Here is a 26,475-nt window from a genome sequence, read left to right as displayed (position 1 = left end):
TCCAACCCCCCTGCCAAGCAGGATCACCTAGAGTACATTGCACAGGATGGCATCCAGGTGGATTTTGAGCATCTCCAGAGAAGGAGACTCCACAGCCCCTCTGGGCAACCTGTTCCTGTGCTCTGTCACCCTCACAGTAAAGAAACGTGCTCTCATATTCATGCAAGTGCAGGATGTAATGGCTCCAAAGGGCCTTATACAGTGCTGTAACTGCTGTTTGTGAAGTTTTAGGAACCCAAAAGCTCTGGGGAATTGGGTATGGCTGTTCTGCCAGGCACCTAAGGCTTCTTGTGAAAAGGCTGGCCTTCCTGGTTTACGCCAGTTCAGTAGTTGCTGGGAGCTTCTGCCATTGTGGAAGTGACTTGTCAGTGGGGGCTGATCTTGCTTGTCTACATCTTGCCTTGCTCTTCTGCTCCTGTGAGGCAGCAGCTTTTGTCAGCTTCAGAAGCACAGCTGCTCCTTCTGTCTCACTTCATGCTCTGCCCAGGGCTTCAAAGTCATGTAGCTGTGCCAGCAGTGGGTAGCATTGGAGGGTGCCTGAAATCCCTGTTTGAGACAGGATACAGTTCTGAGAAGACACACCTACTCCTGTCCCACATTTGCCTTGGTAACTACTGAGGGAATGAACCCGGGTGGCCTCACATTAGTACTTAGCCTCATTTTATTGGTTTACTTGTCCATTCCTAAAGCTTTGCAGCTGGTCTTTAAATTTTTGGAAATGATATTATAAATATTAGAAATAACTGAGTCCACAGGCTATTGCTGTATTTTCACAGTAATATGATTTATTTTTAAATGCCTCATCTCCTTTCTTATTTTTTTGGCCACCCTTCACTGAAGGGAGCTCCCAGGATCTGAGATAAGCTGTGCTTTGACATCTGAAAGACCCTTCCAGAATCACTAAGGTTCACCAACTACAGCTACTTTTAAATGCTTGATGTCAGAGCCTATGAGCCAATCTTCATTTTGAGCTGGATTAGGTGTTTTTGGAAAAGATGTGTCCAAGTGTGGTGAGGAGAACAAGCAGTTCTGACAGCCATTTCACTGGACTGTTGGGAAGTTCTTTTCTTGCAAACCTTTGCAAATCTCCAAGCTGACACAGAAGAGTTCATGGCTTAGAGCCTTCGAGGGTTTAAGCACAGAATTCTCTGTTTGCAAAGAGCCAGGGCAGACATGTTTGGATTTCATTAGAAACTCATCAGACATGCTGGATCTGAAATCACTGCTGCCCTTGGCCAGCTGGAAAATACCCGCTTGTTTCAAGGAAACTCTAACCCACTAATTACCCTAAAAAATTCATGTAGGAACCCTCTTGACCCATTTTTTTTTTTCTGTACCTTTTTTCCCCTTGAAGACATGGATCAATTACTTTCTTAGAAAAATTCAGCTGATTTCAAGTGTCATCTTTTTGGAGTTTAATCATCACAAAATGTACACTGCTAAGTCATATAGCATGAAGAAGATAATACTGTTCTGAGAGCTTTTATGTCAGGGAGAAGCATGAGTTTGGAAAAAAATAAAGGGTAACCCAATTATTCTTCATTTTAAAATCTGAATTTGAATCAAACATTTGGAATATGAAATATTCAGAAATATTTCATTATTCCTCATTTTCACATGCATCTGCACTTTTGGTTTCCAGCTACGACAGAAACCAAAGGAAGCCAAAATACCTAGACAGGAACAGATAAAAGCCAAAATACCGAGACAGGAACAGAGAAAGGCCAAAATATTAACCAGAAACAGGAAGTACTGGACATCTCACAAGACAGCCTCCATATTCTTGTGAGATTTCCAGCCAGGGGTACTGACTGAAGACATTGAAATTGTTTGGATAAGTTTTGAATAATTATCTAAAACTTTAGGTATTTAGAGGAAGCAAACTTAAAGTCTGAGTCTCTCACAATTTGCCTGTCATTTGAATAGATGGTCATTTATCAGATATTAAGGGAAAAAAAGTGGGAAGAAATACAGCTAAAATATGAGAGAATGGCTTCATAGTAGATGTTCTCTGTCTGCTTTCTAGGATATTAGAGGAAACTCGTCTGTCCAAATAGAGATTAATTCAATGATCATAGTTGTGTGATCGTAGTTGTGCATTTATTGTTTGCATGTTTTGGGGGTTTTGTTTTTCTTTTGTTTAGAACTGACTTTAGAGCAGCAAGCAGAAGCAAGAAAAGTGCAAAGAAAACTGACTCGCCAGACAAGAATGGTTAAAGGGGTGACAAGCTACTTACTCTTGCTCTTGCTGTTGCTAAACTCCATATATCTGACCACTGGGTAGGTCAACGAAACATGCTGTGATAAAGCACATGCTCACTGGATGTTCTTCATTTTCTATCTACACAGAACTTGGTATTGCTTATAACAAACTGACTGGATCCCCTTCTAGTATCTCATTACTTGGCTGCTGATCATGATGATGATGTTTGTTCAATACCTGTCTTCTAAAGAGAAGACTCACTCCACTGCCTGCTCTAGTCCTGTGATCCATATGATACCTATCCATGGACATGGAATGGGCTTAGTGTTAATACTACTGCTACTGCTGTGTAACTGGTTTTAAGTGAAGAAACGACAGTGGCAAAATGAAGTTTTATTTATTTTTTTTCAAATTATATTGCAGGTATAATTAAATATTTTCAATACATAATAAGAGAAACATATATTGAAATTCACTTTTCCAATGGCTTGTTCACCAGGAAAGGAACAACAGAAAATACTGCTTCGTGTTTGGATTATTCTGATAAATACAGGAATGTTCCAACCTTTACTTAGCTTAGCATCCATCAAAACTTTTTTTTCCACTCTTTGAAAGTTTTATTGTAATGAAATGTAGTAAATGTCATTATAATGGGCCAATGCTGATAAGATGATCATTTATTGGAAATGGGTTTTAAAAGAACTCAGCTTCTCCAGTAAATTAAAATCTTTAGATAACATACCACTTACAACGACAAAAATAAACATACCACAATGTCTGTAGTAACAACATGATCAACTTGAGAACATATTTGGAACTGAGATGGGGGATAAGAGGGCAAAGGAAACAGCTGGCAAAGTGGTTTTCCTTAAAAACATTTATGCTATTTCTACAAGAAAATTAAATTATTTCCTTGGTGTGGCTTTGATTCACAAGCCAGAGAAGGTAAATGAATTCTTTGTGTTGATTTCAGTCAGTTTTGGACCAAACCTTATTTACAAGTTGGTCATTTGTCATACTAATGTTTCTTGAAATAATGAAATAAGCACACTGAGGTTTTGAGTAAGAAAAATATCAAAGTAACTCTTGCTTCATAAAGAGGCAAGCACTGTACAATAATCAATAGATATTGACTACTGAGAAGCACCTTTTGAATATATTCTGCCTCTCATAGCCTAGAACAGTTTGAACAGAGTGTTTGTTTTGAAAGGGAAGGTTGATGGGAAGGACAGCATAATCATAATAACTATATTCAGGTACAGGATAGCCTACCATAAAGAAGGGGAGAATTGAAATTTTCCTACTAAAAATGGGTAGAAGGAAAAATAATGTACTTGATGTGTAGCAAGAGAGATGTATACTAAATGTTAGAAAAAAGCTCTTCAGTAGGAGGAGATAGACTACTTATTAAGACTGGTAGTTACTGGAGATCTTCAAGAATATGCTAGACCAACATTTCTCAGGAATGATGAACATGGCTGACACTGCCTTTTTTGCAGGGATGTGAAATCTCTCCCAGTCTTACTGTTTTAGGTTTAGGACAAAGTGTGATGACACACATGTTCTTCTTTTTAGAATACTCTGTGTTCACTGTAACAAGAGATATAGATCAAGATCAGTGTATCTGTATTCTAAATGTTTCTTTATAAACCCTTAATTCTCAGTACACTTTTATAAAACTTGAAGCAAACCAATTCTTGCAGTTTGACATGAGTGTTTGACAGTGGCCAATACCACAGACTAATCAGGAGCATGCAGTTAAGCATGGAAAGGCAGATCTAGCTTGATCTACTCAGGAGGAATGTTTCTTCCATCACTTCAAAACTGGCTTGTCTTTGGAAACCAGTTTCTCTTCCAACAGTTTCTTAATCTCTACTTGTAACTCAGAATGATTGTGTTACCCAAGTAAATAACCTTTCATAATCCTCGGAATGTCTGGCCTCCATGCTGATTTGCAGGGTTGAGTTTCTTAGGAAGAAAGAGTCACAATGTAAAGAAAATATTTCCTTATTTAATTTTAAATTTGCTCCTTTTCAAGCAAGATCATCAATAGATCAAGTCATCAGTGGCTCCCTTTTACTGTAAAAAGGTTGAGTTAAAAAAAATCATAGGCCAGTCTCTCACTTCATGATTCTCTGTTTTCTGCTTTATTTATTTATTTGTTTATTTATTTATTTTACATTTCAGGTGGATTATTTTATTACAGTTTAGAACAAGACCCAGACATTTCCACATTTCTGTAGAATGAATGGAAATCTAGGTTTAAGGCAATCTACTTGATAAACTACTTTAACGTCAGGAATTTTTGTGTATATTGGGGCTACAGCTGCTGGATATTCCTAATTCCTGAACTTGGAAGCAAGATATAGTATCTGTCAGGGGACTGAGCCTGCAAGCTGTAGCTGTCTTTCTTCTAGGTGGTATGGCCAAAAGCAATGAATTGATACAGTTGATATGGAACCCAAAAAAACATTTATCTGAAACTGTGAAGTTGTATTCTCTCACACTGGTTTTACAATTGATACAGAAGCATAATAGAAATCCACCTGGAGAATAGAAATGATCCTGTATGCTTTACTGTTAGGAAGGTTTTTAATCTATACTACAGTGTAGCTATGCGTTAAATAATTGATCTGAAGTTTAGGATTAAGCCTTCATCAGGTTCACCTCTAGAGCAGTGCCTCACAGGACATGTGAGACTGGTAAGTTGAAGTGTAAGAGTCTAAATACACGTAAAAGTAAGTTGAATTTTAAAGAACCACTATTGATTTCAGATCCTCAGGCAAGAATATGGAAGTAACTAGAGTCTTTGTTTTTTCAAGTTACCAGGACTATCATCTTCTGGCAAATACAAATCTTTCCCATGTTGTCAGTATAAATGCCAAATATATGATTTTGAGATGTAATGGATTCACACCAGCTACAAGTTAATAAAAACATCCTTCACCTTACTGCACATATACAGTCAAACACATTAATGGGATATCAGTACTGACCTAAATAAGGAATCATAAAATACACACATTCGTGGAAACTACTCTCCAAATCTAAATTCTGAATTCAGTCAGACCCTTTCACCTCTGCTTTTAGTGAACTAATGCAAACCAGAAAAAATATTGATTATTTTTTGTTTGAAAAATGTAACATTACTTAAAATTTAGAGCAACAGTATTACTTTAGTAATAACAGTTTAGATGCAGCAAAAATCAAATGGTAAATTGTATTTCTGTTTCCAGTCAGAAAATATGGTTCTATTTTATTTGTTTTTTACAGTGGCCTCTCATGCTAAGTCTCCATGTGATCACGACATTTCCTTCCCAACAAGAGAGAGACCAGAAATCCAAGTGATCACACAGAGATTTTGTATGTCTTGGCAGCTGTGGTCTGTACGTTAATACACGTTCTGCTCATGCCAAAGTCCAATTTGCTAAGATGTATGTAGTTTGTACTGCAGGACTAAGCCACGATGGGACCCTTCGAAGAACTCCTAAGTGAATCCTTAATCATGGTGTGTCCATTAGAACAAAATGGACTGTGCACCTAGAAAATTCAGTTTCCAGTGCCAGATAGCTAACTTCCCACAGCTCTTTCAGCTCTCCAAAAATCAGCAGTGTCTTTGAACAGCTGACAACATTTTAAATGGTACATCTGGAGGAGCAAAAACACTAGAAAACATCTGTTTTTGTTGTTGAACAAAAATAAACACTACAGAGCTGAAAGCTGAGCAGAGAGAAGTTTTTCTGATACAGTTAATGTTTTGTTTATTGCACAACTCTGTTCATATGAGCTGATCTAGTGCTGGTGGGTGGATCAGAGCATTGCTGCTATGTGCTGTAAAAGCATAGCTATCACTGAGGTGGTTGTGCGAGCTCTTAGTGCTGGATTCATGAAGAAGTAGAAGCTGGATTTGCAGAAGCACAGCAGGACTCTTTGACAAGGATAATAGTGGTAGGATAAGAGATAATGGTGTTATACAAAAAGAGGGTAGATTTATATTGGATATGAGGAAGAAATTCTTTAGTTAGAGGGTGTTGAGGCACCAGAACAGGTTGCCCATAGAAGTTGTGGATACCCCATCCCTGGAGGTGTTCAAGGCCAGCTTGGATGGGGCTTTGAGCAGCCTGGCTTAGTAGAAGGTATCCATGCCCATGGCAGGGGGTTGGAATTAAGTCTTAGACCTTTAAGGTCCTTTCCAATCCTAACCATTCCATGATATTATGATTCTATGGTTCAGAACAAAAATACACTCTATGAGGCACTCTCTGAGTTTTAACAGATTCCTCAGCAAATCTGCCTGTTTTTCAGTGGGACGCTCTAAAAACTCAGTCAAGATATTTTCTGGAAAACACTTTTTAAATCAGAATATCATTTGTCTTAAGTTACTGAAAGCAATCATGTAGTTTTCTTCACTAATCTAATTGTTGCAACTGACTAGAAACTTACCTAGGTAAAAGATTTTTTTTTTTAATTTTTATCAGCAACCCATCAAGAATTTGTGTAAATATTTGAAATTTTGAAAATTCTTCTGATTTTTTTTTAATTGTCCTCTTCACTTTCCCAGTGTTTGGTCCCCGTTTGAAGTAAACAGTTTCAAAGTAAAATAAAACTTTTGATTTTGAAAATGATAGGATTTGAAATTTTTTTTCACCTCTATTTTTCTTCAGACTGAGATATTCATCAAACCCGACTCCTCCCCTTGTTCAAACTCCAGTTTTGTCATCCCAGAATTTTTTAGTTAAAAAAAGCGTTTAAACCCAATATCATTTTTTTTTTTTTTTTAAAGAAAACAACACTACTGAAAAAAGATACTGGAAGAATTGATTGTTTCTTGCAACGTCCAGGAAAATAGATTGAGGAAATTGTGAGCTCTGCTCCCCAGGAAAAATGAAGTCAATTAGGAAGAGGCTACAAACATATTGGACATTAGTCCAATAGACCAACAGACATCCTTCAAGATCTTCAGCTAGTGCTATGGGGAACACAGGTTTAACTCAAAAGGAATGTATCAGTTATGAAAATAAATTATTTAGAATCTAAAAATAATGTTGCTGTTTATGATTATTGTCTTGGTCTTTGGTTTTCAGATAAAGTTAACATAATGTATTTGCATCTCTGCACAATATTGTAGGTCACATCTTTTAGGGTTGTACCTAGCCCTATGTTTGCTTTCAACATGAGTTGGAAGAGCAGACCTTCCTACCAATTCCTTCCTTCCTTCCTTCCTTCCTTTCTTTCTTTTTCTCTTTCTCTCTTTCTTTCTTTCTTTCTTTCTTTCTTTCTTTCTTTCTTTCTTTCTTTCTTTCTTTCTTTCTTTCTTTCTTTCTTTCTTTCTTTCTTTCTTTCTTTCTTTCTTTCTTTCTTTCTTTCTTTCTTTCTTTCTTTCTTTCTTTCTTTCTTTCTTTCTTTCTTTCTTTCTTTCTTTTTCTTTCTTTCTCTCTTTCTCTTTCTCTCTCTTTCTTTCTTTCTTTCTTTCTTTCTTTCTTTCTTTCTTTCTTTCTTTCTTTCTTTCTTTCTTTTTCTCTCTCTCTCTTTCTCTCTCTCTCTCTTTCTTTCCCTTCCTTCCTTCCTTCCTTCCTTCCTTCCTTCCTTCCTTCCTTCCTTCCTCCCTCCCTCCCTCCCTCCCTCCCTCCCTTCCCCCTTCTTTCCTCCTTTCTTTCCATCTTTCCTTCTTTCTTTCCTTCTTTCCTTCTTCTTCTTTTTCTTTTTCTTTTTTTTTTTTCCTTTCAGGAACTACGTAACCACAGAGTTCCTGTTTACTGTATTTCTTAAGGATAAAGTTTTCTGTGGTAAGAGACACCTAAGACCATTAGGCACGCACACTACAGATCTAAAGAAAGTCTATTTACCAGAGCTTCCAGGAAAAATATTGACAGGGCAGTAAAAATACTTTCCTTGATTACTCAGGCTCATATTTTAAACCTAAAATTACAGGAACCTTTCTCCTTTACCAATTTATTTTTAGCATCTTTATTTTTTTCTTTTATTTTTCTACTTCTTTTTGCTTACCTTTTAAAGCATGGCAAGTTTCCATTGATTTTGCAAACTCAGGTCAAATTTGGTAAATGCTTCTAATGCCTTATCCTTTTTTTCACTGTTTTTTCTAAGTCCATAAGAGATGATCAATAGAAGGTAAGTTTTTCTTTCTCCACGAACTGACAGAAGAAGCTACAGTGTATTTCAGAGAATATGGCCTCTACTTCAATCTGTTTTTTATAACACATGGGTACTGATATATGTGTAATGAAACTAAGCTGTCTACATATTTATTTAGTGCATATTACTGCTAAAGTAGCACCAAGCACTGATGAATTGTCCTGGAAACTCCTTGGGAAGAAAAATAATTCTTTTTTAACATATCAAGGTGCATAGATAAGTTAAAATTAGTTCCAAGCTCTTTGCATTTTGTGTGCAAAAGATCCTTCAGTCTTAGACAGGAGGAGAAGTGCAAACTTCTGGAAGTGCTTTTCACTGCAGAAGTAGGCAAACACATTGAACTGTCATCTGACAGACATGTACAGATGATGAAGATCATTATCTCAAATGTGTTTCAGCTCAGCCCAAACACCACACAGGCTGATAATCCTGTCCCAATGGAAATGGACTGATTCTTCTTCAGGCAGGTAGATGGTCTCTACCATCTACCTGATGGCCTTCAGATTTGCCTCTCAGGCAAATCATTTCCTGGCTCTCTTACTGATATAATGGAAAGCCTAAGCTATACCATCATCCAAAAAAAATTGACTTTACATCTCCTAGCTCATGGCAAGTATCACAAAAGGTATATACATCACAAGGTCAAATGGACAATTTTTTTAAGTCCATCAGTAGAAACTGCTTCTTTCAAAATAAACATGGTTTGTATCAGTCTTGGCTCTAACTTCTCAGCGCTATCTGCAGGTCCTACAAGTGTAGCTGTCTGGATCTGGACCTCCAATTTTTATCAGTCTCTCTGTTTCCATGAAAAGGGCATAAATACTGCTTTGATCAGATTAAGTTTTGGCATCTTGTCCTGAATGGGAGCTTTCAAATTTTTTGAGTATGAAAAGTCCTTAATTCAGCCTCTGTATGGAAAGATAACATGGGAAAGAAACTGCCATTAATCTATTTCAGATGCTCATCTTATTTCTAGACACAGAGATTTGTCATGAAGCAGTGTTGCTCCTGCTTGAAATCTCTATATGAGTTCCCAGAAGATATTTGCCTTCAAATCCCCTTTCAGTATTTCAGAATTTCACAGATTAGATAATAGTAATGTGATCTTACAAGGGAAATAATATAGCTGGACTTCAATTTCAGTAAATAAATAAATAAATAAATAAATAATAAATAATAATTGATGGTCAGGGAAATAAAAAGGAGAAATGAAGTTTTATCACAAAGCCAATCCTCAGAGACAAATCAGAGTAGCTACAGAAGGGGTTGCTAGTTTTGAAAGGATGGAGAAAAGAGATTTTTTACATTTTAATTAAAGGATGCATCTTTTGTTCTGATTATCCAGGAGTTGTTATCACAGGGCAACTCATGATGCCTTTGAATTCTTCTGGTCACTTTCTGTGAGACACAATAGTGTCTTTCTTGTTTTTACTAAAGATATTTTATTCTAGCATTTTATGACCTGTGGTATACTGTGATTTATGCACTATGTTTTGTGGGCTTCTAGAAGAAGTGTGGTTGCCTGTGATTGTGAGAACTGGATTGGACAAACCAAGCAGTGTTTTTGGGAATATGTAAGAAATTAATTTGTTGTATGCCTGTAAGTGTACACAGATTTGAGAAGAAAAAGAGAAATATAACCCTACTAAAATCTACTACATCCTAGCGAAGTAGTAGCAGAAATGTTTTAGACAAATGTATTGGAAACACTTTATCTCAGAAACAGAAGGGAGTTACTATAGCAGCAGATATTCTATATTTAATATTGACTGGTATGGAAGACTAGATTGAGTGTTTAGAAGCAAAATGTGATTTAAATGAAAGTGAGTCTTAAATGCTTCAGTTTCTTAATCCAAGAACAGTGAATGAGCAAGAGAAGAAGCACAACAAAAGCATAATAAAAAACAGAAGCTGTGGAAGAAATGGCAGTTACTTCAAGAGGTTTTTCTAAAGGGATGCTTGCAACCAACACTGAAGCAAAAGAAAGGTGAAAGTCTAGTAGGAAACTATTAAGGAGAGCTTTCTGATCTGAAAGTCTCAAAAGCAGAAGTCAGGTACATAAAGATCAGAGTAAAGGATTGTCTACTACACCATAGGAACAAAACAGAGAAGATAAAATAGAAAAGGATTTTCATATGGAAATGTAAAACTCAACAGAAAATGCACAAGAAGTCAAAAGACAGAAATGCAGTTCTTTGGCAAAACTTGGAAAAAAAAAAGAGACAACAGTGAATAAAGTAGACCATCCTTTCCTGTCTGCAGTCTTCCCTCAAAAAGGGTAAATTTAGACACATGAAACAATTCATTTTAAGAATTGCACAGGCAATTGAATGCAGTCCCAGTTAATTTTGAAGACTCTTCATGCTCCCATGATCTGTCATGGGATCATGATAATATTAGTACTCATTTTAAGGTAGGAGGGAATTCAATTATCTCTTTCCAGATAGGTTTTTTTTTTTTTTTTTTTTTTTTTTTTTTTGGCATGGAGGAGGAAGAAATGATCATAGATAGTCACACAGTTCCTGGAGTATCTTGGATTCAGGACAAATACAGACATGGGGTGCCAGGAAAGTCAGTCATAGGCTAAGCTGTGGATGAATACAATTAGATGCAAGGTCTCATCATAGAAAAATTTTAACAGAAGGTGGCTGAAATGGAAAACAAATGGCATCCCTGAAAGAAAAATAACTCTCCCTGAAGCCTGCTGGGAATTCTGAGTTCATACACAGGCATACTTTAGTGGCCTAGAGTTCATATGATACCTTTATATCCAGATTTTCTGGGTCTTCTGTGCACATCTGGTGAAGAAGGAAGAATAAAATATTTTACTTTTCCTGGTCCAGTTGAAAAAATGTCACCCACAATAAAGAGCATAGCACCACAGTTCTCAAAAATTGAAATTTTTCATGATATCAATTCCATTCTGATCCTGAAAGTCAGTATGTCCAGTAATTTCTCATAGAAGCTAGAACGAAAATGCATAAGAAAATGTTTCTACAGTGAGCACAGTGTGTTTTCCATCTGAAGGTTCAATGCCCAGCAGGGAAGAGAATGGCATATTTTCTCTCACTGAAGGCATATGAATGTCATTGCAGAAACCCAGTAGTGTTCATGCATTTTCAACTAACAGGCTGGATTAGGTCTAAGACAATACTTTACCTTCAAGACCTTTGGTCTTGCAAAATCTTTCCAGACCAGTCCTGCCACTGGGCTGAAACACACCCTAAAGATACTCAAGTAAATAGTTTTACTGTCTAGTGCAGACTCTGTAATTTAACTGCTATTTAAAACCAAACAGACTTGAGTTCTTCCCAGAAGACTTTATGATGGGTATCAAAGACTATCCAAACAAGAAGGTTGGATTTTAGCATGTTAAAGTGGCTTCGTGCAAACCCAGTGGACTTTTTTTTTCTTTCTTTTTTTTTTTTTTCTTTTTTCTTAGAATATCATCTATATTCTAATCCAAGTGGTCACAGAGTTTAGCCTTCCACCCACTTTCCACTCCTTTCACCATTAGAGCCATATTAAAAATTCATAGGAAGCAGTGTTGTTTTCCTTTCTATTAAAATATGTGTCTTTACACTTGCTGTGATTATCAAGGAGTGTAATGGATATAGAGATGTAGAGGTATACATCTAGATCTAGACCTATGCAGATACAGACAAGGAATGGAAGAAATACGCACTTTTGTTAATCTGAAAATCTCCAGATGTTTTTACTGGGTGACAATTATGATGCCGTGCCAAAATATTTTTTCTTTTGCATATATCTAACATAATCTGTGATTTTTGAAGATTAATTTGAGTTATTCTGGCCATGCAAACTACTTCATCAAGTGGGATCATAAGGAGGTTGGGCAACTATATTTTATTAGTGGATGAAAATTCTTTTCTTTCACCCCAAATGCAAGTACAGCAAAATACAATCCCAGCAGTACCTGGAACTTTGTTACTTTAATGAAAGTGTTAACAAGCACTTCTGAACATATCTTACTCTAGTACTTATTTTAGAGATGTCATAAAATGATTAAAAGGGAAATGTGGTCCCAGTTTTAAAATTCTCATTGATCTAAGCAGGAATAAGATTTACTTCTAAGAGATTTCCCCCTGCAAAATAACAAGAAAAAAAGATGAAACAGGGATGAGTGGAAAAAACTGAGATCTATAGTTCCTGTCCAGCACCATAACAATGAAAATCTCCCACTTCATCAGTAAGAATTACTTATGAGAAAAATACTGTTCACTTTTCTCCTTTAACAGATGCATACCAACTACTATTTACTGAAATTATACCTAATATCCTGTACTTTTACCCTTTCTCAAACAGATTTCATTAAGGAATCTGAAGCATCCTATATATCACTGTTTCCCATCTTTTTCTGATCTGGAATTTCTCATCACAGTATTATGTCCAAAATGGATGTTATTTCATCTTAGACAAATGATGTATTTCAGCTACTTATCTTACAGTTTGTCAAACTTAAAAATGTAAGACTTGGAAAACAGTCTTTCCCAGGTTTCCAGGCTGACCTGCTCCTAGTTCACAAGAGTCCGGGGAGAGAAAGCCTTAAGATCATGACATTTTTATGTATAGGAAAGTGATTTGAGATCATTTTATGAAGTTTTAATGATTTCTGCTGAGCTGCTGAGTCCTGATCAGCTAGAGCCAGTAGCTAAAGCACCTGGTTTCTTAAGTGTAGGGCACACATGAGAAAAGGGTTTGAAATTCATAAAATCTGAACATATTTTGTTTAATGGATTTCTATCCTATTTTGTTTTGGTTTTGTTTGTGTTGTTTTCCTTTAAAATATTGCATGCGTCAAACACAGTCTAACCGGAAGATGATGTGAACTGAAGTGCAGGTTTTAGTGGCATCATTTTGGGATGACTGTATTATAAGTTGTAAAGACCTGAGAGATTTATATACATCATCCCAAATGAGTGCCAATAAATCTTTTCTGTCAGTCAGTGATTTTCTCTCATCGTGAATTCTTGTTGTGTAGATGGGTGAACATTTTGGATTAAATTTTTGAAGTCAATGTAGCACCTTTTTTTTGGATCAGTTTTGGGCAGAATTAGATTTTTTTTTTTTTTTGAGAATTCTAGGTTTATGTAAAATAACTGACCCAATTGGTAGTTCATTAGAAATTTGCTGTTATTAATCCCTTGGATGTACGTGGTCTAAACCAGAAATCTTGTGTAGATAGCATATCGTTTTGTAATTATAGATCCAGATGAGGGAGTTTCAGGAGGGAGAGGGAAAGAGAGAAAAAGCTGAGCAAGCTAGGCTGTTGTGAACATCTCTTACCTTTGGAACTTCTGATTTTGAAATTTAGGGATCTTTTGATTTCTTTGTTCTGTATGAAATAATACCATACTTTCGTTCATATGGTTTATGGCATATGTGCATATAAAAAAGATAAATCCTTATGTTTCAAACAGAAGTGCATGATATATGCATGTGTAAGTAACATTAGAAGGAGTTTCCCCAGAGCCTCCTTTTTATCCACTAACTTCACTGCCTCTGTTTTTTCCTTGGTTTTGCCTCCCTGTTTTGTGGGTTATCTGAAGATTTATTTTCAAAAGTGGACTCATATGGTGAATGCAAATGGAGCATTATATCTGCTTGAAAGGTATATACTGCTCTTGATAACACTGTATATCATGATATAATGTTCTTAGCTAAAATATTGCTTCACTTCAGCCTACAAAAGAGCTGAAATATAAACAAAACTAAAGAATGTAGTGAAGAATAGTGCAGATGAAAACACACTTTTGTGGGCTGCTAAAGCAATAACTCTTAATATCTTTATGAAATTTTCTACAGTAGTACACTGAGTACCTTTTATCTACAAAATATTTGTCTTAATACAAAGTAGCTAATTGTGTGCTGATAGTTCATGTGAGGTTCAGTTTATATTCCTAAGGACTGTACTACCACACTGTCCTGGTTCCAGTTAGGACAGAGTTAATTCTCCTCATAGTAGCTGGTAGGGTGCTATGTTTTGGATTAGGATGAGAAGAGCGCTGATAACATGCTGATGTTTTAATTGTTGCAGAGCAGTGTTTACACCAGGCCAAGGACTTTTCAGCTTCTCGCTCTGTCCTGCCAGCGAGCAGGCTAGGGGTACAGCAGGAGCTGGGAGGGGACAGACCCAGGACAGCTGACCCAAACTGGCCAAAGGGGTATTCCATACCATCTGACGTCATGCTAAACAATATATAGGGGTGGCTGGCCTGGGTGGGGGGCCGGCTGCTCGGGGATAGGCTGGGCATCGGTCAGCGAGTGGTGAGCAATTGCATTGTGCATCACTTGTTTCTTACACATTATTATTATTAATACTATTATCATTATCACTATTATTATTATTTTTATTATTATATTCCTGTCTTAATAAACTGTCTTTATCTCAACTCACAGGCTTCACTTTCCCGTTTCTCTCCCCCATCCCAGAGAGGGAGGGGGGAGGGTGAACAAACGGCTGTGTGGTGTTTAGCTGCCAGCCGGGTTAAACCACAACACACACCACTATAAATACATGTATGTATGCTAGAAAAAGGTGTGCAAGGCAGAAGTGAGCTACAGTGTGAGGCCTTTAAGTTCATCAGATGTTTTACACGCATACTAGAGACGGATCTAAATCAAACCACAGATCTGAGCAAATCCTTCAATAGAATTTCAAGTTCATGCTAAAAAGCCTACATATCAGTAAAGTTACTTCTTGTTTCCCATTCCTTAGGTCTTGTAAATACAGTATGTTGTATTTTCACATCTTGTCTTTGTACTCATCTGCATGGTATCAATTATCCTACTAACTTATGTTGCATATGTCTGATCTGCACCATTTTGGTGTATTTGGGTCTGAAAAGTCATTACAAGACAAAGACATGGTCTATAGAGTATTGTAGTAATAAATTTTATAATAGCTTCCATGTCATGGCACTGTAATCATCTGGGGACCATACTCCCAATTGACATGAGCCATGGGACTGCTGAAGAGCAACATGCTTACAAGAGCAATTTGACATTTCTGGACTGCTTATTCAGGACTTCATGGCTGTTTTTAGTAGGCATAATGCGTTTTGTGCTGCAGTGACATGCACACAGCTCAGAGTAGACACAAGTCAGAAAGAAGTGCCAGACAACTTAAATGAGAGCTTCTTGACACTTCTGTCCAAAACCGGAATCTGCCATAATAAATGATTATTTTGCAGAAATGTCATAATATTTAGTGAAAAATTCCTAACAGACTGGCTTGCACTTAAGGGGAATATTAAGACGTTGTACTGAACTGAAATAATCTGTGTAACTTATTTGTTAACCAATTTTCTAACCTGCCTGTTGAGGAGCATTGTCGTGAAACAGCAAAGGTTTTGTAGCTGGGCTCCTCCTTGAATGAAGGACCACTTCAGTCTCCTTTCCTTGCATCTACAGTGCATCCTGTAATATGTTAACACCGATAGCATGTTTTAATAGATGTCCAAACAGCAAAAATGCCTAATAGGGACCAGTCAGGATAGAATAATCCTTATTAGTAGTACGTGTGTTACACTATCCTGGGAAAGAAAAAAAAAAATCTAACAAGATATTTTCTGTAGTATTTTGGAAAAAAAAAAACAAACAACACTTTAAAAGTTCAACATTATCTATGCATATTTCTGGAAATGCCCTTGAGTTCACGTAGAATAGATTTTATATATTTGGGGGAGAGAATTTCTGCAGATATGTGGTGTTATTCTTAGTACGTCTCTGACTAGTAAGTCAGTCATTACAGGGATATACTCCAGGTGCTATACTGTAGCCTAATAGCTATTTTCAAATAAACTGTTTGTTTTTACTTCCAGTTCATTCAGAATTTAGCAACTCTGCTCATATAAATACGAATAATGCCAAAATAAAGGCTGGAATTATGTATTATATTCTTGGATGATATTTTAATGGAAAATAAATGCTTAGAATAATATTTTTAATACAGTTGGATGACAAATTCTTGAATTGTGCTTGTAAGCCTCAAGGCCTTATATTTGAATAATTAAAAATGATGAATAAACAAGAAAACTTAGAAAAAACTTAGAAAATGAATTGAAGAGAATACACAAACTAGCAAATCTAAAAATGACTAGGACTTTTATTCAAAATTGTAATTTAATCTCATCAAAATTTTAACCTGTTTCGGTTTTGCAGACAAAATCCTTGTAAAGTCCTATGAATCACAATTAGAAGTGAAAAAAAGTACTGTCACTTTATTTTATTTTTTTTCCCCTTGTCCATTGTCTCCAGATTATGGCTTAGGTTTGGTTTATTATGTGAAAATCCAAAATTAGAATTTTTGAAAAAAGTCCCTATAAGCACTAAGGTAAGTATTTTTTTTATGCACCAATTTTATGCTAGTGTACATCATTTGTTGCCAAAAGTATATAATAAAAAAAGCTACCAGAGTGAGATCTGCACATGCAGAAATGAAGTACTCCTTTAAATTAAACCTATGAAAATATAAAGCGTAGCCATTGGTGCATTATTATTTTTTTTTGAGGCAAAATGTTGAATAAATAGAATTTCCTGTATGAAAAATAAATATGCTCCCACCCCATGTAAGAGCATTTAGCATACAGATACAATTACAAATCACTTCAGTGTGTTAGACTACCATTTTAGTTCATATTATGAAAATAAATTGGATAGATGTATCCCTTCCGACTTTCTCTAGAGATCAAGAGGAGTGTCTGGGGACTGCAGTTACTATGAAAGAAAACCTTACCACTAACAGATTCCTCATTTCCTACTTTTGTGCTACCTTTCTGTGGGAGGTAAAACACAGAAATGGAGAGGTTTCAGAAGTCTGTTTTTAGTTTGCATGGCCTTTTAAAAGATATTCTAGTTCATGGTCATGATCCAGATCCTGCTGAGCACCATGGAAGAATTCCCAGTGACCTCAATGGGCTTCAAATAAAATTTCATAAAGACAAAATATCTAACAACCAAATCATAAAATTTGGCCTTTCCAAACTGCACATCTATGCCATGTACTCTGCTCTGCATACACGTACAACTTAAACAAACACCAGATATGCAGGAGACATCTGCATGGCAGACCAAGAAAAAAACTGTGCCAGAAAAAGAGAAACATAACAAGTTGGTACCCTTTCTCTCAGCTCAGAGATGGGATATCTTCCTTAGATCTGTAGACTTTTCTGGTAGCTTTTCTTAATGGAGTGCTGCTGACTCAGACTGCTAAGGTTTGTTAAAATGAAGGTACACAGTGTTGCAGGAAGATTTGAAGGCAGAACTTCACTCCTGGTGTTAAATGACCAGAGTTTTTCAAAGCACTCATTTATTTATTTATTTTTTAATGAGACACTGATGAGAAGTATTGATTGCTACCCACTTTCATTTGCCTTGCTGTGCCTTAGGATACTAGGAACCTCACAGAAGATCCATTAAAATGGATGCTTACTAATCCAGGGAAGGGTTGTTGGACAAGACATGTGAGGCTCTACCATACTATGCCAAACTTAGCAGAAGAAAGCAACGGGACTTCCACACACTCAGTCGGACTGTCACATTGACTTTTCTTGCCAGGAATATTGTGTTTCGGTGAGAAACAGGTTTTCTAAGGAGGGGAAAGGGGGAAGTGGTAGACTGAAGGGCACCAGGTAAAGGTTTATAGGAGCCATGTCAAAAAACCTTGTGGGTTTTTCAGTTTTCTGAATAGGCTGAGACTCTAAAGTGCGGTATAGAAAAAATCTGATTATCAGATGTAATATTCACACACAATTTTTGCAGTTCAGCCTGATTTTTGCGTGTATAAAGGGTTTCAGTGTTCCTTAATAAATTACCTCTTCTCGTAGCAATTAACCCCCTTCTGTGAGGGTTCAGTGTTTACTTGGGGCTGTGCCAGTGCTAACAGCTACGGTTTAACATTCTTTTTAATGGCTTGCAATTACTACTGAGAACGAAGTCTACATAAAATATTAACACTTAAGCATCTTTTACACTCCTTTGAACATTAGATTGTGTGTATAATACAAGTGACTTCTCTTTCTTACAAACTTGTTATTTGCTTAGAATTCCACTGGACCCATGAAAATGCTCAGTTAAGTGGTTTCTGTTGATTTATTAGCTTCCCTCAAAGTCTGATGGAAGTCACTCCATGCAAAATATTAAATACATTTTATTCTTTAAATTGTTGCATAGTTATGCCAGAAGAATAAGGATTTCCACATTTTAAAGAGGTAAAGTAACTTTGATAATAACTTTTACAGGATTATTTTTTTTCTGCTGTTCTACCCCTCTGAGGAAGTCACCCAGAGAACAGCTACTGTATTTGTGCATTCAACACTATGACTGCTGATTATATAAAAAGGATAAGAGAACAGGAAGGTCATAACCAAGTCCCTGGCAAGCAATGTACAGATAAAACTGTTGCTTTGGATCTTGACTCGCCAGCAGGTTCTCATCTCTAGAATAAAATGCATGGAAGCTGGAGATGTAGCCATCCCAGCCATGCCCAGATACTGTATTTATGTAGTGTGTGGGTTGTCCCCATAGACAAGCAATGGCTTGTCTGGGTCTCTGGTTGAAGAACAGATCCAAACAACTATTCCATTCCTCTTGACTCTCCTGTTGGCTTCATCAGCTGTTACACATTTTAAGGGAAACCAGGCTTACTTCACCATTTCAGGTTCAGTGGGCCATTAAGAAAAGTGATAGACAAATTTTGAAAATCTTGGAATTGATTCTGGATTAGTCTTCAAATATTTATTGCTTACATAAATCATTAAAACATCTGGAACCTACAAAATCATCAATAAATCTCAAGCAATAAGGACTTCTCATGATTCTCTTTCCATGTCCAGCTTCCGTTAGGTCCAGCAACACTTAAATTAATCTTTCTCACAGTATTTTGGCATATTTACATCCAACTCTGGCTGGACTTTGGAAAAGTGCAACACTGGAATTTGAAAAAGTAGGGACCTAACTACATGTTTCTGAACCTAAAAAACCTTTTACTGGTGATTTTTTTCTAGTCTGCTTCTAAAGGGTAGTGTCTTCTAAAAGATACTGTAGGTATTTTTGAAGAAGTTATCGAGGACACTCTATACTGGTTTCTTTCCCCTTCCCTTCCCTTCCCTTCCCTTCCCTTCCCTTCCCTTCCCTTCCCTTCCCTTCCCTTCCCTTCCCTTCCCTTCCCTTCCCTTCCCTTCCCTTCCCTTCCCTTCCCTTCCCTTCCCTTCCCTTCCCTTCCCTTCCCTTCCCTTCCCTTCCCTTCCCTTCCCTTCCCTTCCCTTCCCTTCCCTTCCCTTCCCTTCCCTTCCCTTCCCTTCCCTTCCCTTCCCTTCCCTTCCCTTCCCTTCCCTTCCCTTCCCTTCCCTTCCCTTCCCTTCCCTTCCCTTCCCTTCCCTTCCCTTCCCTTCCCTTCCCTTCCCTTCCCTTCCCTTCCCTTCCCTTCCCTTCCCTTCCCTTCCCTTCCCTTCCCTTCCCTTCCCTTCCCTTCCCTTCCCTTCCCTTCCCTTCCCTTCCCTTCCCCTGTTTTCTTCCATTATGTTATGCCGCTTTCTTCTATTAATTTAAATTCATCCAGTACAGGAAGCCCTTAATTTAAAAGATGTGAATAATTTAAATGCAGAAGCCATGCGAAAGCAAAGGAAAACATATTATGGATGAATTAAATCTCTGAATATTGTGATTTTGAGTGAGTCTGAAACATCTGCTGGGTTTATCTTCTAACTTAACATGGAAGAAGCATTACTTCATTAAGCTTGTAGATATTCCTGGCACTAAAGTGACAAACTGAAATAAAGCAGCAGTAGGATCTGGTGATTCAAGCACTGCAGAGAAGATAGAAAAACTAGGTCTTTCCCTTCAGCAGTTTCAGGAACTTTTTCAGCTAAATCACTTTCATTTTTTAAGAGTAATTTGCTCAGAGTTTGAGGAAAATTATCTGTAATGTAAAGGCATTACTTTCTAAAACTGATTTTGTAGAATAGAATAGATTCTTTTCTAAAGAAAATTGTTTTAAGAAGAGAACCTGAAGGACAAAAATCTCCAGAGTAAACTTATTTTCTGGCTGTAGAAATGTTAACAAATAATATTTTCCAAAGGTCTCTATGCATTATCATCAGCATTTTAAGGCCAGAATTCTAATAGGCAGTTGAATCTATTATTTTTAAGCACATATCTATCCATTTTCAGTCTGCCTGCAGTATAAGCACCTTCCTAGCATTATTAATCGTATAAGCATGCAATTAACAATGGTACTATACCTTTCACAGAGCTGCCTAAATAAGATCTTGTGGTACATGATATATTTCTCTTCAGTTAAGTTAGATATCCTGCCTCCTTTTCACCTTAGAAAAATGTTATTTTACTATTATCAATGGCTTCAGACCCAAGTGGTAGAAGCTTGCTGTGAATAGCGAGCGCATTATTTTACAACCATTTTCATGACTGAAACCAGCTTACCCAGAAGCTGGTTCTGAAATGAAGTGTCTTTCTTTTCCTTCCCAGTAGCTGAGCCCTCAGCATTGTTCTCTCTCCAGTTACAAGTTAAGATAGCATCTTGGGATGCCCTGTCCTCTCAGGAAGAGTCTGCCCTGCTGGTCCATGGGTAGTACCTGAAACTCAAAGAATCAGAGATAAAAGAGGAAGACTTATTTATGAGAAAGAAGAGTTTGACTTCTGCTCGTGTTAAGTATACAGATGAAATTCTCATTACTGCCTTCTTCTTTAATGAAAATCAGGGCTAGATCCCATGAAGACATTAGCCCTTTGCAGGTTAAGATGCAGTGGAGTTAATGGAACAAAACTGATTCACAAGCTTGCTGCTTTGCCCTCCTCATTCCTCTTGTCCCTGCTGCTGGCCCTGAGTCAGCTCAGCTCACTATGACAATGCAATTATTTATTTATTTATTTTTATATTTATTTATTTATTTCCTCCCCAGTTATTTACCAGTTCTTAGTGAGTTGATTAAGTTCGGGAGTTGGCCCAGAAACCCCACAGGAGCCCATGGGCTGGAGCAGGAGGTGGTGCAGGGGGATTATTGGCCCTTTGTGTCAGCAATAGCAGGTGAACTTGATTGCACCACACTCTACATGGAGGTGCTTTAATGGCTACATTTTATGTGGATAACCTTGAACTGTCTTTTCAGTGCATTGTGCATGTCTCATACTTGAAAAGGGCTCCCTCAGGCTGAGAGATCTGGGGTTGTTTAATCTGGAGAAGAGAAGTCCCTGGGGAGACCTTATCATAGAATCACAGAATGGTTTGGGTTGAAAGGGACTTTAAATATTGTCCAGTTCCAAGCCCCCTGCTATGGGCAGGGACACCTCCCACCAGACCAGGTTGCCCAAAGCCCCATCCAGCCTGGCCTTGAACACCTCCAGGAATGGAGTATCCACAGCTTCTCTGGGCAACCTGCTCAAGTGCCTCGCCACCCTCACAGTAAAGAATTATATAATATCTAATTATATCTATATTTAATCTAAATTATATCTTATATCAATGGTTGAGGTTGGAAAGGACCTCCAGAGATCATCTAGTCCAACCCCCCTCCTCAAGTACAGTCTTAAATTATATCTTATATCTAATCTAAACCTACCAGCTTTTAGTTTAAAGCCATTAAAAGTTTAAAGCTTAGTTTAGAGCCACCTTATAGCAGCCTTCCAGTACCTAAAGGGTGCCTATAAGAAAGCTGGAGAGTGACTCTTTTTCAGGGATTATAGTGAAGAGACAAGGAGTAATGGTGTTGTACTAAAAGAGGGTAGGTTTAGATTAGACATGAGGAGGAAATTCTTTACTCAGAGGATGGTAAGGCGCTGGAACAGGTTACCCAGATAAGTTATGGATTTCCCCATCTCTGGAGGTGTTCAAGGCCAGGCTGGATGGGGCATTGGGCAACCTGGTCTGGTGGGTGGTATCCCTGCCCTTTGCAGGGGAGATTGGAACTAGATGAGGTCTTTAAGGTCCCTTCCAACCCAAACTATTCTATGTTTCTATGAAAAGAAAATTGGAAAATCTGTGTGGTGAGCATACAGTGATCTAAAATTACCTAACAGGGGAACCTAAGCATACTGCTTTTTTGAAATATGAAATACATTTTTGAAATACTTTCTCCTAAGTTTAAGCATCTCAAAGAATGTTTGTTTATTTGAGATTCAAGGTTGAGAAAACTACAGTCATTCTTACAAAGCACTCACCAGGTTTGGCTTTCTTTGGTGGCATTTCATGAACCCTACAGTCCCACAAGTACTTATGCAGGAGTAAGAGTCCCATGCTCTGTGACTGCTTCTCCTCAAGGGTCCATCAGGCCTTTCTGTGTCAGTACTGTTCCCTGTGGTCCTCTGTGCAAAGAAAGGCAGAATCAAGGAAAGAGAAAGAGAGAATCAAGATTAAAAACAAAAGTAAATGTCAGAGAAAATTAGGCCTAGATTTGGTATATCTCCAGATAAAGTTATTATACAATTAAGAAAGGCTTCAGTCCTTTGCACATGCTTAATTTTACACACTAAGCCTATTCACCATGTAAAACTAAACAAATACAGAAGTGTTGTCAGAGCTGAGGTCTGTCACACCAGCAGTAGATATGCATGCCGTTTCCATAAGCCACAGCAGCAAATACATAATTTAATAAAAAAGACTTTTGTTCATGTCTATTAAAAGAAACCTATAAATCCTCCAAATGGTACATTTAGGACTTGGTCCAAAAGTTACTTAAGTCGATGGAAAAACTGTTATTGATTTTAATAAGTATTTATTATATTTGGCTATTCCTTCAGCTGTCACTCTTTCCCTCTCTGTCATCTCAACTGAGTTCCAGCCACATCTCCTGTATCTTACCACTGTGTGGAAGGCATATGTTGTTTAAATTAGAGACTTGTTCATTTGTTTATGTTTGAACCATGCCAAACACGTCCTGATGCTAACTGAATGTTAAGATGATGGTAATAGCTGACATAATTACAGTGATAATAAAATACTGTGTTCAGTCATGTTATACACTATTTTATTTCACAATCAACAAAGAAGAAGATCTAACATACTCATAATAAGGAAACATATCTAAGTGAAAACACGTGTATAAATGTACCTTTCCTATTTTGTTGAAACCTGCTTTCACTGTGGAAAGTAACTGTGCATGCTAAAATGCTTTTTGTTATTGTTGTTATTAATTCATTATTTCTTTACCCCTGGAAAGAGCTATTGGAGTAAAACACTTTGCTGAATGGTTCTTCTGTTTTCATGAGATCATGCAAGCACAAATGGGGGATTAAAAATTTGACAGGGAAGATAAGTTTGACTTTCATTTTTTCAGGTATTAATCCTGCTTTTATATACCCAAATCAAAGCTCACAAAAAAGGCTTGTAAAGCTTTATTTTTGCTTACAGATTTTTCCCCTGTGCTGTGGTTGCGACAAACGAAGGAATTTGATAGACATTTTTATTTTTCTGTCACACCAAATAAGAACTTCAGATTTCAAAAAAGTTTGGGCTTTGATTCAGCAGTCCTTTGATTTAAAGCAAGTGCCTCTATTTAAGTCCTTTTAAATTAACCTTTTTCGTGATTTTTTTTTACCCAGCCATCTCTAACTAACTATTTCAGGAGCCATCAGCTTCAAATAAACACCAGTAACTTCTAGAAGCCTGTGCCTGTGCTCTACTCTCCAGTGGCTACTCCATGTGCTCCAGTAGCACTCCAAAACAACCTGCATGCTGACTGGGGAATTTCCTAATATATTTATGCTGGTAAGAAGCAATGAGGATGGGACTTTGCCTTAACACAGCTTTTCTCTGAATTCTTGGTGCCAAAAAGGAATTCACTGAGTCCTTGCTTTCAAGGAGCGTCATTGTCAATCCTTTCGGAGCCAAAGCAGAGTCATGTTTTGCTCTTAAAACAATGGCCAGGAGCTCCAGTATTCTGGAGAATGCAGGAGACCTGGGCTCAGCTCCCACTTTTGTCTGAGGTCACTGCAATCTGTATCTATTACTGTCTTGGGGCCACCAGGCTTCTGTTAGAGCAGGCAGAGGGAGCTGCTCCTGCAGCCTCTTTGCTGGGGTACTCAGCATGGCATGGAGGACCTGGGTGCCAGCTCTTACTTCCTAGGCCCTGATACATTTAGCAGCCAGTAAAGAAAATATCCTCAAAAAAAAAGCATTTGGAACTTCTCCTACCCCAGGGAACGGCATTATTGTTAGTTTATTTTGCCTTTGTGGACTGATGTCTGAGGAAATTCAAAAATTAACATGCTAATGATGGTTAAATATTTCTACAGAGAAGTGGGAGCTGAGTAAAGGTTTTCAGGATGAGAGTTTTGGGTTATCATCTAATGCCCTCTTTAGCAACTTCTCTCTCAGTGCCACTAAGTTGGATCTTTCAGCTCCCACTAATGTAGCAATGAACTGAAGATAATCATTCTCAACAAGGATTGAAATTTCTGTGACCCAGGAATGTCTTGAGAAGATAACACATGGATTTCTTCATGTGAGTTAATGAATTAAACAGATGAGGGGAAAAAGAAGAGAAGAGAAAAGAAGAGAAAAGAGAAAGGAGAGGAGAGAAGAGGAGAAAGAAAAAAAAGGAAAAAGAAAAGAAAAAAGAAAAAAGAAAAAGAAAAGAAAAAAGAAAAAAGAAAAAAGAAAAAGGAAAAAGGAAAAAAGAAAAAAGAAAAAAAGAAAAAAGAAAAAAGAAAAAAGAAAAAAAAGAAAAAAGGAAAAAGGAAAAAGAAAAAAAGAAAAAAAGAAAAAAGGAAAAAGAAAAAAGGCAAAAAGAAAAAAGGCAAAAGAAAAAAGAAAAAAGGAAAAAGAAAAAAGGAAAAAGAAAAAAGGAAAAAGAAAAAAGGAAAAAAGGAAAAAGGAAAAAGGAAAAAGAAAAAAAAAAAAAAAGAAAAAAGAAAAAAGAAAAAAGAAAAAAGAAAAAAGAAAAAAGAAAAAAGAAAAAAAAAAAAGAAAAAAGAAAAAAGAAAAAAAAAAGAAAAAAGAAAAAAGAAAAAAGAAAAAAAAAGAAAAAAAAAAAAAAAAAAAAAAAAAGAAAAAACATCAGGGCTTCTCCCTCATCCTTATTTTGGCAGTGTGGAGTTACTTTGTGATGTAAGACAGATTTTCCTTTCTGAAATAAATTTGCTGAAAAGTCTGTCATAATCCTCAAAAGAGTTCTAAAATATACAGGGGACACTTCCAGGGAGCTCACAAAAAAAAAAAAAAGGAAAAAAAAAGAGAGAAATAAAGAGGTGATACTGAGATTTTAATGACCACTTTCCTCTTTATTCTGAGAGTAGTTGTTGTGTACCATTAATTTTCTGAGAGTGCACAACGACATTTGTCATCTGATCACTATTTTCTCACAACCAGAATGAAAGAGAGAAATAACATACACACAGACACAGACACACACACACGTACGTGAGTGGAGTCTCTCTCTCCAACTGTTCTCCGGGGAGCCCCATCATACCTGAGTTTATGAGCCTTGGATCATCTACAGCCAGTGGATTTAGTAATAAACAGAGTGGAAATGTTCTTCATCAGAGTTCAAAGTGAATTTCTACCAGCCCCTGCCAGACGTTGCCTTCCCTCGGCCCCTCAGCATTTTACTGTGATGACTTCCTTTGAATGGAAAGAATAGAGAAAGAAAGGCAACTTGCACATCTTTAAAATGCATCATGAATTACTGCAGGCTCTGTGTACGAAGAGTGTTCAGATGGTGTTGTAACACAACTTTTCAGCATCTTTTGCCATGCTGGAAGCACAGCTCCGTGGAATCATGAAATGTGGCGAGGTGTGAGCCTGAGGTCTGCATAATGGAGTCTGATCTCCACAGTTAAAGCAAAGATTGCAGCTTTCTATTGTCTGTCATAGTCTTTGACTATTGGAAAACTGCCTCAGTTGGGCAGGGTCTGAAGACCCACCTTATCACATAATGAAATGTCATGTCCTGCAGTAAATCCCACTGTCTATAGCACACTAATACCTGCAGAAAGCAAGGATGGCCAACACCATTAGCTGAATCTACTTCGTCTTCTAATGATATTCAGAGCTATTAAGATTTCCCTACCGTTCTGGATGTGGACAGGCTTAAATGCCTCCATTCATTTTTGGATCTTGGAAATTAATTAAGGACTTTATTTTT

The sequence above is a fragment of the Anser cygnoides genome, chromosome 3, assembly GCF_040182565.1.
Source record: "Anser cygnoides isolate HZ-2024a breed goose chromosome 3, Taihu_goose_T2T_genome, whole genome shotgun sequence".
NCBI classification, from domain to species: Eukaryota; Metazoa; Chordata; class Aves; order Anseriformes; family Anatidae; genus Anser; species Anser cygnoides.
The sequence above is the reverse complement of the archived record's forward strand: the minus strand, read 5'-3'. Positions refer to the sequence as shown.